We start from the raw sequence: 14,536 nt of genomic DNA, 5'->3' as shown, positions 1-14,536 counted from the left end.
AATATGTCAGCTCAACTCATGCTCATACTCATCAGTGGAATAGCAGTTCTTGCGGAACTGAAACATAGGCACAAGATTATGGACAGATAAACTGTCCCACTTAAATAGGAACTGCCTATTTCTGCAGAAGATTTGTTTCCTATTCCTGAGTACTGAGAGAATTGGACCCCAACACTAAGCCTAGATTTATATGCTGTAAATATGTGCTTATACAATTTACAATACAAATGATGCATAATCTGTTTTCTAGCTCTTCTCAAGTTACCCAACTTTTTCTTCTGCTATATTGTTGTGTGTGTTTTTATATTACTCTTGATTATTTTCTTAATTATTTCCCACAGAAGCCAAAGTGTAAGCTGGCATTTTTGAGAAGCAGTTGGTAGCATAAGTAACAATTACAACCAGGGGCAGGATATTAGCCTACGTAGTCTTAATGTGACAGTCAGGTGATTCCCACCAGCAGATTTGCTTGTGATCCTGGACATCAGACATCCCAGGATATTGCTGCATACTGAAGAATTCTCAGTTATTTTGCAGTCATAATGATCAACTTTGTCTACCCAGTACATTTTAATTTTCTGTAAGACAGAAAATCTTAACATAATAGCATCATTGTTTTGATGGGGGCTTTCCCAAGGTAAGGACTAATGTTTCTCTTCTTTGGTGAAGTCATGACTGAGTAAAAAACTAAGTAGGGTCTATCTCTTGAAAATTTAGTCTAGACTTCCTTTATAGGCACTTAGACTGATTCATTCACCTAACCTGTGTTAGGTCTTAGCTTAGGCTGACATGAGCTCTGTTTCTCACAACTGATTATAGGGGAACCCTAAATGCTAATTGATATTCAAGTCTCCTTTGACTTCTTGCTATGTGGGTGTAGAAGCAAACTTTCCTTTATGTGAGAAAGTATTACAGAAAAGGCTTTCTGATATTTCAGGAACTTACAGTACAAATGTGTGTAAAGAAGCATCACAATGTTATCTCCTTACTGGTCATCAAAACTGAAAGAAAAATGTTTAACAAAACTGACATTGTGTTTCAGCAAGAAAACAGGGCTGTACATGTACTTCATAATTAAGCAGGATTGTGTAAAAGACACTTGGCTCCATTGCTGTTTTTGTCTCCTACTGGAAACAGAGCACCTCATCTTGAATTTTGCCTATCTAAATAAAAAGGGTAACAATATATGTGTGAGAGTTTGGTTAATCGTTAGGGGTGTCAGTTTTGGCACTCTTTTCTGATATTTAGTGCTTAAGAGAATCTTATGTAATGCTTCCCTATCTGGGTTGTTTTGTGCTAAATTTGCGTATTAATTTTTTTCTACAGTTTGAAGCTACTCAAAGACTTGCTGGTATACATTGGAACCAAAGTTATGCAGGTTTAATCAGTCATCAAGTACCTTGAAAATAAAGGACTAGAAAAATAATGGAAACTGGTTTTGTAGATATTCTTCAGACATCAACTAGATTGTTTGAAAATGTCTGCCACAGATTCCTATAATGCTAGACAAAAATAATGCTCACTTTTATAACCCACTTGAAATGGATGCCTGGCACATTAATCTTCTCTCATTTAAATGGGTAAATTAAGAGTATCCAATAATACGATTCCTTTAGAAAAACGGTGTTTGTAAGACTAAATTCATGACTTGGAACTTTCTTTAGTGTCTTTGGGAAGACATCCAGAAGCAAACTTGGTCATTGTGAAAACTGTTCTTTTTATTTCTCCTTTCTTGAGTGATTTTTTTTTTTCATTTCAAACAATAAATCTGTATTTTTCCAGTCTATGACATAGCCACTTAAGCAAGAACAAACTATTCAGGCAAAGCTTTTGGATCCTTTAGAAAATCCAGCTCCTCACAGCCCTTCTTCTGGGACAATCAGATTCAGTAGTGGGCTGGATGCAATTACAACTGTATCTCTGGAAGTGCTGAAAAACATGTTAAAAAAGTGATCATAATTCAAAGTGTGATATCTGTTAGATAATTTTAAACTTCATAGGATAGATTTGGGAAGTTGATGGCTTGTAACTCCCTGTTTTTTGTACTAGATTTTGAAGATGACACAGTGCTTCCATGAATAAAAATGTCCTGCAGGACTGGCAGCTGCCAGTGAAGTACTTACACTGGAAACCTTTATTTCTGTACATGCTCTATGAACCTTGTGTGTTGAATTTGTGAAAGATTCCAGGAGGTGAATGGTAGCATTCTAAGTCAGCAAGTGTGTTCCTTAGGTAGAAATCTCAAATTTAGTCTGTGTAATAAAAAAAGAGGGCTATTAAACAGGGTGAGAAGTCAGGCTTCTAGGACCCAAATTATGTAGTTGTATAAAAGTAAACAATTGTATACTACAGAACAGCCTCAGTCGTTCAGTTTTTGTGATTATGGTGAGAATCTGTGCTGACGGAACTATCTATTTTCATCTAAGACACACAATGCTACTTACTTTTAGCTCTCTGAATTTATGATGTCAAAGTTGGCCCTCCACCTCCCCTCATGCTCCCCACCAACAGCATCCAACAAGAATGGCAGTGAGATGCATTCATTCCAAAAGAAAGGTGTGTTTTTAGCTGATCTGCGGTATAGGGGAAATGTCTACTTTGAGCAGAGTTAAACCTGGGCCTCTCACATCCTTGACCATGGGTAAACATTCACTCACTGTTCTTAATTGAAAAAATCAGGTCTATGCTAGAAAAAAAAAAAACTGGAGAAAAACCCAAAAAAAACAAAACAAAACAAAAAAACCCAACCAAACCCAAATGCAACCCAACAAATGAGTCTTGTGCTAAATTTGTGTTTTGCATAAGCACTCAGAAGATTTTGGTTTTGTTCCTATAAGGACTAGCATGAGATGATAAAATCTCCCAAGCTGCTGCCAAATTGTAACTCTCGGTCATCTGTAATGAGGCTCATAACCATTGGTCCCCCAGCTCAGGGGAAGACCTGTGTGTTGAATTAACAGCAGCTTTCTCATATTATGTGCTTCCTACTCTAGAGTAGTGTATCCAATTATCATCTGTTACCAAAAGCCAGGAAAACAGCAGGGTAGCGTGGCGAAAAGGCTGTATCCACAAACCATATTGATCCCAGAACAAATTTGTCTACAGTCCTCAAATACACATACACACACGTGCACACACACACACATAGATTCCTGTGGCTTTGCTGCTGCTGCTATTTATGTGGTTTGGTCTGTGCCCTCTCAAAGCTTTCTGCCTTTGCCCAGTGGTGTTTTTGAAACTGCCAGCACAGGTGTTCCAGGAAATGCCTGCAATACATGAGTGGGGATTAGAAACTGGCTTCCTGATAGCCCTCTTGACAGCTGATGGATGATTCTTTTATTACCAAACGTTTAAAAACCGAAAGGATATTGCAGTGGGGTGGGTCAGAGTAAAAGAAAGCTAAAGAAAGTTGGAATTAAGTCTACGAGTTGCACCTCAGTTATACTGAAGGTTGAAGTTTCTGCTTCAACCCTTCAGAATGAAACCAGCTCCTTTCACTGAAGCACTCTCTTTTATCATTCTCTGGGATCTTTGTATTTTGCTTTCTGTGTTTCATGGAAAAAAAAAAGTCAATACATTTATTGGAGTGTTTACTGCTGAACTTTGATAACTTTGAGCAATGGTGAAGTACCCTGAGTAAGTACAGTGTTTCAACGAGGGGGCACATGATGAAATGCGCTGGTTTTCTGGTAGGCAATAGACAGAAGTTGCCCCAGTTTGGAGTAATTCTGTTCTAGGTATCAATCTTATTGTTGTAGGTCTTTTGTTAAAATAGCTGAGGTGTTTTCTGCTTATCAACGGGAATAAAGGGAAATTGAATGAAAAAGGGAAACTACAGCATTTCTAGGCCATGGAAACGCTAAAAGGTGTGTAACAGAAGCAAATAAAAATGGAACTCTCCTAAGAGAGTCTCCTGTTCTACTATTTTTTTTTCTTTTTTCTTTTTTTTTTTTCTCTACTGATCTCAGCAGGCCACTTTTAATTAGATGAGGTATTTGATTTCATCGGTATACTTGCAATGATGTCTGTGATGCAAACTGGTTAGAGAGACTTTCATCCCAGTGAGGAGAAGCCAATCACATTGGGTAAATATGAAGGCACACCTTGAGTCACGCTGGATTTGTAGCTGGTCTTTAGACAAAACTATATGGTATTGAAATGCTTTTATATGCTTTCTGTTGGCTCCCTTTGTGATTCTGTTTCTGGCTGAGGCAGAAAGCAGAAATGCCAAAAGTATTACTGTGCTCTTCCCGAGAGCCTTTTCAGCACATTTGGTAAGGTTTGCATCTACTCAGGGCAAGCATCCAAACAGCAACAGTGTCACATCTTTTGACACCCTTGCACTCTGGCTAGAGTCAACTGACCAGGCCTTCAGCAGCTCTGCAGTATGGGATGTCTCTGCTAGTTTTCCACTGTTCCATATATTTCCATTGTTTCTAGAAGAACAAAAAGTAAACATAGAAAATCTGGATGTTTCATTCTCATAGTGCTTGTCACCATGTAGTATGTACAAAGCCAGGACTTCTGAGCTGTGCTGGTTTTGGTGTAGTCACAGTGCTTGTAATGGTGTGACCATGTAATTTAACTTACTGCTGCAGCACAGTTCTGCTTAAGAAATTTGTGTAGGTGTATCAGTGACATTCTTTGTGTATGGGAGATTCTGCAAAGTCTTTTGGCTTTCTCAGGTTCAGAAGTTAAAATGCAGCACTTTGTCTTGCGTTTTTCTTACTCTGTTTACCAGGAACAGGGAGAACAGACTATTCTGGTCTTCTTTCCTGTAATTTTTTTATTTGAATAGTTTTCCTAAATTCTACCTTCTCTAGACTAAGCATCCAAAAATCAGACCCAGTCTTGGGGTTATATCTTATCTTATATATTGATATTATCTTGTCTTCTGCATGGTCTCATTGCTGTAAATAATCACTCATTTATCCACATCTTCTCAATGTTTAATAGGTAAATACATAGACAGAAGCAGTGTGTATAACAGTGAGAATAGAATTCTGGCAGAAGCGTGACCTAGATGAAGCTGAGTGAAGAAATTGCTTGGTATGCTTATTCAGAAAAATTTCAGAAGTCCAATGAAGTGTCAGCCTATCTATTACTTAACATATGGATATATGCAAGAGGGGTTTTGGGTACCTGATTGTTAATAGAGGCTTCTGAATTTTTAACTTATGTCTTTTTCAATGTGAAATTATTTTAAGCTCTCATGAGTACCTGAACATTTAGGTGGAAGGCAGCATTTATGTTCCATATGTTTCTTCCCTACTTCTTGCAATGTGTATTCTCTGTAGACAAGGAGAAGTGTGTACATTCCTGAATATTAAAAACGTCTTAATGCAATCCTAAAATTGTAAGCACAAATTGGTGAGAGTAGAATCCAAGCTTTTAGGAGTTTCTAGAACTTATATTTGCAAAGTAGCACCCAAACATGGCTGTTGGCAATTAATAAAATCAAAATCGCTCCTGCTTTTATGTCTTTCCATTTCTAGTTGAAAAAAATCTAATTATAAATAAGGTTTGGGATTCAAAATAAGGTATTTTGCATACAACTATTCAGAGAGAGCAGTCTGAAATGAATGTATAAAGTCAGGTTTTTCCATCACGTTGCATTTGCACATAACTCTCTGGGCAGAAAAGAGAATCTGAAATTGAAAATTTGCCTTCCCTAATCCAATAGCTCTGTGGAATCGTTTAATTTTGTATGATGTCCTTCATAAAGAACCTGCCCTTCATAAAGAACCTGATGTGATGATTAGATCCTGGTGCAGTATACTTGGAAAGAGAAAGTGACCTGATGAGAGCTGCATCATTCTGTTCTTCAAGATAAGATTTTGCTCACTTTTTCGTTCTCTGTTAAAACAACAGTTTTGTTGGCCTAACAATACTGAAATTTGGGGAGCAGAAGGGAAAGAGGTATCACTGAGTACAGGACTATTGCATCCTGTCCCTGTTGCAGCACACACTTAGGTTGATTAATGTGCACTGTCAATTTTGTGAATCTCAGTGGTTTTTGCCTTTAGAAGTTGTTGTGCAGTGCAGATGTGAAATATAAGAGTAATATAATACAAATGTGAAACAAAACGGAACCCTTTAGACTCCACCTATTGTGCTTTCTGTAGGTGGGTAAGAATTTGTAACATATGCTTGTTGTAGTGATTACCCAATAAGAGAAGGACAGAATTGATTTTGCTGACTTATTAAAACAACTTTTAAGGGTAAGAATTGTATGCTCTTGTAGTCAGTGTGATTAGTCTAGCAGCTGCTCCTGTGTGCTAACAGCCTGCTGCTTCTCAAAGCTGACCTTGTTGCTTTTTAAGTTGGGATCTGGAGGCTCTGTAATGGTGGGGTGGAAAGCCCAATGTTTGAACTCTATGCACAGAGTTTGTTGCCTATGCATGTAAGCAGATGATCTTTTCTTTACAGGCCGCAGAGCAGGGCACGCATGTTTGAAGCCAGCTATACTTTCTTGTTCTCTACTATAGGACTTGCTTTTTGTCCACTAAAGCTCTTTTGCTGGTTAAAATAGATTTTTGTTGTTGTTGTTCCTCTATACACAGCCAGAGTTAACTGTGAAGTAGATGAGCAACCCTTCAAAGTGCTGGCTACAGTGATGGTGCTTTGGGATCTGTAACAACGTGGCTGTGACAGGAACTGAGCCTGCATGGAGGTTTCTGTTTTTAAATTAATATTTGTCTACAGACTGACCAAATCAAAAATACCTTATTAACTCCCAAATGCCTGTATGAAAGCACTGGAAGCCTCTGGAGCTATGAGGTCTAGCTACAGGAACTAAAGGATTTTGCAAGGAGAATGCCACTGTTATGTGCCTGTTGTTGCGTTGCAGTTCATATCCTGTTCGGCTGCATGCCAAACCCACAAACTCCTTCTATCCCTGGTAACTGAGAAGATTACTTGCTTATAATGCTGTGAAATAAGTGCTGTACCATTGTAAGCATATGTAAGAAAAGCCTTTGGATTTGATACTCTTTATGTAGAGTCTCTGAACCTTCCCACAACTGAGTAAAGGCTCTTATTCCTGCTTTAGGATCCATTTTAAAAACCTGATTAAAAGGTTTACAATTTTTGCTACATTTAATAGATTAGTTTATGTAGAAACTTCTCAAATTCTTTTTGTGGCATGTTGGTTTCATCTCCTATAAATTTTAAAAGGCTATTGTATAAAAGATTAATGCTGAGCTGTCTCTTATTAAAGAATAAATGCCCAAGGAAATGACAAAAATTGGTACTTTTGAACCCTTTATCACTAGCAGAAAGCATGCCCTAACAGATACAGAGCATGGATGCTGATAGAACTGAACAATCAGATGTTTCCTATCTTTAACTTCCAGCATTATTTAACAGTCCTCCAAACTCACAGTTTATCTTTATTTCCTGCATCTCAGAGAAGAGTGCCTAGTGACAACCCCTCCATCACTTGTATTGAAATGAAACTTCACCAGATGTACAGGTTCAAAATGAAGCATAGTTCATTTATTTCATTTGGTTGCAACTTTGCTGTTTTCCTTAAAATATGATTGGATCAAAAAAAGGAAGATCAAATAGAGGTGCAGTTCTAGAGGTGCAGTGTGTTTGTATTTTTTTTTTTTCTCTTCTTGTTGAGACTGAAAAGTAAACAATATCAACAGACTACAGTGAGCTTGCTTAGGAGAGAATTCCAGTCCTGCCTTGCTGTCCCTTGTTAAGGGAATAAATGCTTTCAGATTTTCAGATACTTCTTCTGTAAGAACATGTTGCAGACTGAGACTTTCACCTTATTTGCACCAGAGGAGGACCATGAAGGAATTACTCTCCCCATTGAGTAGTGGGTTATCAAAACGACTCTTGTAGCTGTGTGAACAGCACAATGAAGTGTCTCAGTGCTTCTGAGCAGGCCGAGGTGTCTAGGGGCCAGCTTCTAGAAGAGCTACTGATACAGCTGAAATATGTGATCAAGTTTCCGGTCTTCATTGACTCACTTTTTTCGGTAATAACACCTGAGACAGTAAGAAATCTCTCCTCACCAGCCTCTTTTGACATGAAACCATCTTAGATACAGCAGCGTTAAGATAAGAATACTTTGAATCCTTTCAGGCACTGTAGGATGGTTTGCTTTTCTGAAAGGACGTGGGGCACATACATGAGAATGCAGCTCTCAAGGAACAGACATGGTTGAAGTCCTTTACAATATGAGGGTGTGATGCTAGGGTATTAGAAGTCTGGTAGTCTCAGACCAAATACAGCTAAGTTTAATGAAGTCTGATCACAATTCTTCTGTCATTTCTGTCGTTAAGGAGAATTCAGTAATTTATTTTCACCTGTTACAAGTCTGCATGAATAACAGGGGCTAATCTCTTTCTTCTGACAGTATGGATTTTAGAAAGCACCATAAGCAGAATGATGTCATCTAAGTTTCTCATGCTTTTGTGTCTGTGATTTCGCAGTGGTATTTGATCTGAAAATCCAGCATGCCACGGGAGAGGGGAAGAAAAGCTGAAGCTAAATTTCAGTTGAACTGTTATATTCCTTCAAGAGCAAGAGAAGATACATATATACTTATGGTTTTCTTTTATTAAATCAAAAATAGGAAAATTCACAGAGCCTGATCCTAGGAGGATGATTTTCTCCTCCTATTCTGCAAAACTCTTTAGTTCCTAGAGAACGAGTTCAAAGAGCTTTATTGGTTCCCACCTTAAGTCTAACTAGAGCAAACTATCTGATAACGTAGCCATGAAGTCTTATGGAGACTTGCATTATGGGCAGTATGTCGGCTCTTGGGACAGTTTGCATGGCAATATAATAGAATGTACTAATAGAAAACATAATTAGTGTTGTATTTATAGAATCATTTTGATGAGTAGACAAGCTTTAAGTTGGTTTTGGTGGGGTGTGGACTTGCAGTAATCCACTCAAAACCTTGATTGTTCACTTGACTTTGCTGTGTTAAAGCTTCTGTGGATTATGGCTTCAAAATGCCTGGAAAAATATCAATTACTGTACATCAAAATTTTTCTTGTTTGTGTCTCCTGCAAATGGAGGAGGCCCAAAAAACACAATGCAATTGAAAACAGCGCATGCACAGCTTACAGCCTGCCAGCCTACTCAGTCAGACTTGGTACACAAAATGATTTTGCTGACATAGATTTGTTGGAAATATTATATTTCTTTCTGAGACAGGAATGATTATAAAAACAGATCTCAAGAGAGCAGCTTACTGGAAACGTAAGCTATGCTGAATAGTAAGTGCTTTTACCTAAGGAAGTTTGCCTTTTTCAAATTGCCTGCAGTTCACAAACTCCTGTGTTTATTTTGGGAATGCTGTCGATATTCTATTGTTCCTGTTCTGGATTTTTGTATTTTCTAGGCCACATCTTTAAAATATTACTTTATAAGCCTCCAATAGCAAATGTCCTGGGATACTGTGTTTCTTAACAGGAGTGTATTCAGTACACTGTCATGAATTTTTTACTTATTTTATGCATCTCCTTCCACTGAAAAAAAAAATGTAGGTAATATAAACAAGTGTCTCTAGAATCAAACATGCAACTAGACCAATATAGACAAGAAAGTATATATGCTACTGGTAATCTTGCCTAGTTTAAAACAAGCTGATTCAGTGAGAAAACTGTTAGATAAAAATAGTTACTGGAATTTACCTCAGTTTTCACTCAAATTTTTATGAGTTAAAGCAAGCAGAGGTGAGAATTTTTGCCTTGGGAAACCCTTGTCAAGAGAAGCAGTGTGAGGAGGTCCTGCTAAGCCTTGACCTCTCAGCCCATTGTTGCTCTTTAGTCTCGCTATTTCTGTGTCACATCACGTGTAAGCTGAGAGATGGCCGTGATAGGCTTGACTTCATTCAGTGTAGACTTCCTCAGTGTAGGCAAATGATGGTGTTCAGCAGATGATAGAATTCTTGGGCTGAGGGTAATAAGAAAGGAGAAGTGGGGCTGCCTGTGCTGGGCAAGGTGTTCGCAGGGCGGTTTTCAGGTATGTAAACACATCCTAGGAATTGTCGGAATAAGATAATATTCTCAAGTAGATGTTGGGATAAACTGATTAAAAGTGGTACCTCTTGTGCTATAAGCAGTCCTTGAAGATTTAAATGTTAATTTTCCACGTACTTTTTCCACCCACTTTGCTTACATATCATATGGCAGTATCACTTTTAGATACCAAATGAAAAGCATGTGTAGCAGAAGGCAAAAACGTTCTTCCACTCTGTGTAACCAAGGGTAACATCCAATATAAAAAATGGATTTTCCTGAAGTAGAACATGCTACTTTAATTATTACGTGCAGCTTGGAAATGTGACTATTCATTCAATTAGATGTTTGGAAAGGCTGCCACAATTTCTTTCAGCTTACGCTTTAAAGAGAAATCTTACCTAAATGCAGACTAGAAAGCAAACACCAAAAAACCTTGGAAGTCATCATGTCTGAAGAAATATCTTGAATGTTGAATAGTGTATGTCACTTAGTAAACATTTCGCAGCTGAGGATTCTATGGTCTTTTTATCTTATTAACCTGTGGAAATTTCCTGTGCAGTATTGGAAAATACTCTTAGGGGGAAAGGCTGCCATGGTCAAAGAAATTTGCAGCTTCTCCAGAATTAAGGTTGAATCCGCATTTCCATATTGGCATTAGGCAATTTTAATTTGATAGCTATTTTCAGCTTTGTTAAAAGAAAAAAAAGAAAAAGAAAGTAATAGTGTTCAAGTTGAATTCTGCATTTTTGGAAGAAATGTGCAGTAGCAGGATTTATTATTTGACATATTCCTGATAGTAGATGCTGTGAAATAATGTTATTACATTGCAGACGCATTATTGAATGATGTGATCTAAACAGTGGGTGAAGTTCTGATTTTAAGTGATATAAATCTGGGTGAATTTCCCTGAGACAAAGTTAAATGCATGGATTTATTCTACATTTTTGCTGTTGATTTAGAGTGCTGAATCTGACCGAGTGACATAATTGAAAGAGCCACTGATCACACAAGAAATCTCTTGCTATTTGATAAGGTTCTAGAAAGAAAGTTTATCCTCATGAATTTCACGTATTTTTTAATGCAACTTCTCTTTTCTGAATTTATTAATCTCTGTTGAAAATTCTTGAATGTAGAAGCAAATCAGCTGTGACTGTGGGAGGGATTGGCTGACAATGTAGTCAGGAAAAAAAATTAGCATGCTTGTGGACTTGTGAAGAGAAGGTTTTCAGTAGCTGTAATTTTAGAAATAGATTGTTTTGAATTCTGAGAGTTTTCAAATTGGAGCTCTTCGTCTTCTTTGGATGCTTTTTGCTCTTTACCGGAGGTCAGAAAGTTTGCATAAAAGCAGGGACAGTAAGTAAAATCCCTCTGAAATCAAGAGTATAACTCTCAGTTGACCAGAGTCAGGATTACAAACTACGTCTAATGCAGTATTCAGGCCAATACTATTGGTGGAGAATTTTTCCATGCTAAAAAATGAATTGCACTTGATTTAGTATACTGTCATCCCAGTTTCTTGAAAGCAGTCTGGTATGATAATCTGCATTAATTACACCAACAATTACAGCAGTATTATAGTACTGTTATGGTTAATTTCTTAGACTGTTGAAATATTTTTGTATGAGTTGCATATAAAGGACTCTACCTTGATAGATAGGGCAAAAACTATTCTGCTGATAGTTGTTCCTAGGGAAACAGGGAAAAGCGAATGGAAGTTCAAAAGGCAGGCTTTCTATCAGTTCTTTACACATCTCTTGTTTTCTTTCTCCTGTGCTAATGATTGGAGTGCTTCTATATCCGTGGGCATGATAAACAAAAAATTGGGCTTTGTTTTTTAAGATTACATCAGCTCTGAAGTATTGCTGCTTCAGAGAACTAGAGCAGTGTGGCTGATTCATGTTGACTATCGCAATTTCAAAATGAATTTTATTGCTAATGTTCCCTTGGCAGATATTCATTAGACCTATTGATCACCGAAAGAAGGGAGTTCTTTTATTCAGTGACCTATGATCTTTTTTTTTTTTTTTTTAATCTTTTGGATGAGTTCAGAGCCATTCACTTCTCTTTCTTTCCAGGGAAAATTCCATCCAGTTGAGTGATAAGGGCTTTCCAGCTTGATGATATGATCAGTTTTCTGTGCACGGTTAAGAGAAGTAAATCTGGGAATGGATTAAGAAATACTACGTGTCTGTGGCTCCCTAAGTGTTTGCTAGCAGAATCAGCATGTAAGCAATTTATATATGAAATCATGTCTCTTTACAGTACTCATGCAAAAGAGGAGAAACTAACAAAATCTGTGAAGAGGCTGGCTGACTGGTTGATCACCTGTCTTCTTGTAAGCTCCTTTGAAGTACTGGCAGGTTGCAGTGAGGTCTCCAAGGAACCTTCTCTTCTCCAAGCTTTACTTTATTTTTCTTACATCTTTTTTCTTAAACCAGTATTTTCAGCTGCCTTAAAAAAAAAAATTAAGAAAGAAATCAATGAAATTGTTTTTCCTCCTACTCCACTGAAAATTTGGGACAAATGACAACTTCTCTAACTCTCTTCCCTTTGAAAAGGAAAATGTTTTCAGTATGTTTAGACTTTACCAGAAACTGCAGAGACCGTTACCTCTTGCTACCAGTCTTTGGCTGATAAGTCTGGCCTTGCTGTCCTTAGTAATTGCTTGTCAGAAGCCCCAAGCATGCTGACGTGAGCCTTTTTAATTAATGTTCTTCCAATAACCTAGTTCCTCTTCTCTCTTTGCTGCATCCCCAGTATGAAAGTCCCACACATACACTGAGATCTTCTTTCAAGTTCTCTACCCTATTCTTTCAATACCTCTTTTGAAAACAAAAGATTCCGTTTGGAATCAGGGGAAAGCACTTGTTCCTAGTGTGCTGTATCCAAATATTGTTGAATCCAGAATTTGTACTACTACTACTACTAACAATCTGTAGTGACTATTATTGCACATGAAACAGGATTTGCAAATTTCAGTGTAAAAGATGGATGTACTGTATAGGCAGGTGGCTTCATGGTAGAATGCAATATAACAAAATTTATGAAACACTGCAAGAAATACTAACTATAACTGAAGAAGTCCCATGTGCTAGGAGATTTCTCACACTGTGAAGGTTTGAAAATAGTCAGAGGTCTATGTTAGTCTGGACTGTTAACTAAAATGAAAAAGCTATATATAGAGGAAGTAGCTCTCTATGGCAATTGTTTTGATCCTTCCTCGGCTGGTGTCTTAGTAATATATGTATGTGGAAAGTAGGATTTGCCAATATGCTGATGATCAAATTAGAGAAGTTGAAACTATGATGTCCTTGGAAAACACAAGACTGCAAATGGGATAAATATTCTAGCTGCTGCTTAGTGATGGGAAATGTGTAAGAGACCCTACTCTTTTGCTTCAAAATAAGGTTGGAGAGGCTGTGATCTTTAGCATGATGTAGTCTCTTACCTGGGCTCTGGAGAGCAGGTAACAAGTGACTTCACATGGGATTCTATCTCATCCTGGTCATGCCGACACCGCAAGTAATAGCATAATGCTAAACTACTTTGCTGTCTACCATTTTATGAAAAAAGGATGAGCTATTCAATTTCCTTTTCCCAAATCTTAGGGAAATCTGTTTCCTTTTGTGTGTGTGTGTAGGTATATGCACATGCACATCTGTGTTTTTCTGTGTTGACTGTTACCTGTTACGCTGTGTCATAAAGAATGCATGACAGCCATGACTGTAGAGCTGTGTTACAGCTATGTTATGTGAAATGCGGCTGGGAAGAGAGAGTGGGAAAGAGACCGATGGTGCACATTGAATGTACAGTCATTCCCTCCTTCCCTTATCTGAAAGGCTTCCAAATCTCATATATTCACAGGCAGACCCTGGCCAAAGCCTGCAGCTGTCATGCATTTTCAACAGATTCCACAGGGCCTAGATGAGGTTTGAAGACATTCCTTTGCTCTTACACATTAGCTAAAAGGAATTACCGTAACATCTGATATTGTGGAAGTGGGAAATTTGCCATCCTGACCTTGCCCAAAGCATTCCGGAACTGGGGGTCTGAGGATTTATTATCTCAGATGGCCTCCAAAGGTCGTTGAGGTCTGTCTACTGGAGCTTCAGCACAACTAAGACAACCAATGTGCTATTCATTTGGAGGGATTGCGACATTTCTTTCTCTCTCTCTCTCTTTTTTTTTTTTTTCATATGGCTGAAATAATGGGCAGACACATGTTACTGCTGCTCTCTGGATCTTTGTCATAGGAAAAGCATGTTCCATTGGAGTGATTCCCAGCTGTCAGTAATGTGCTGAAACACCACAGCCAATCATCAGAGAACAGGCCAAATAAACAGGATGTTCACAATGTGTATGATTGCATGAGTGTGTAACAAACTTTCTGCACATTTCACAGTCTCATAATGAGATTGACATGCATTGCTTAATCTGCATCTGCCTGTTTAGGGAAGAAACACATAAACACCATGGAGACCATGTGCAAGAGAGCTCAGTTTCTTGGCAGAGTGGCTGTTGATATGATAGGACAAAATCTGGTATTG

This window comes from Gallus gallus, chromosome 4 (assembly GCF_016699485.2).
Source record: "Gallus gallus isolate bGalGal1 chromosome 4, bGalGal1.mat.broiler.GRCg7b, whole genome shotgun sequence".
NCBI classification, from domain to species: domain Eukaryota; kingdom Metazoa; phylum Chordata; class Aves; order Galliformes; family Phasianidae; genus Gallus; species Gallus gallus.
This window is presented reverse-complemented; position numbering follows the sequence as displayed.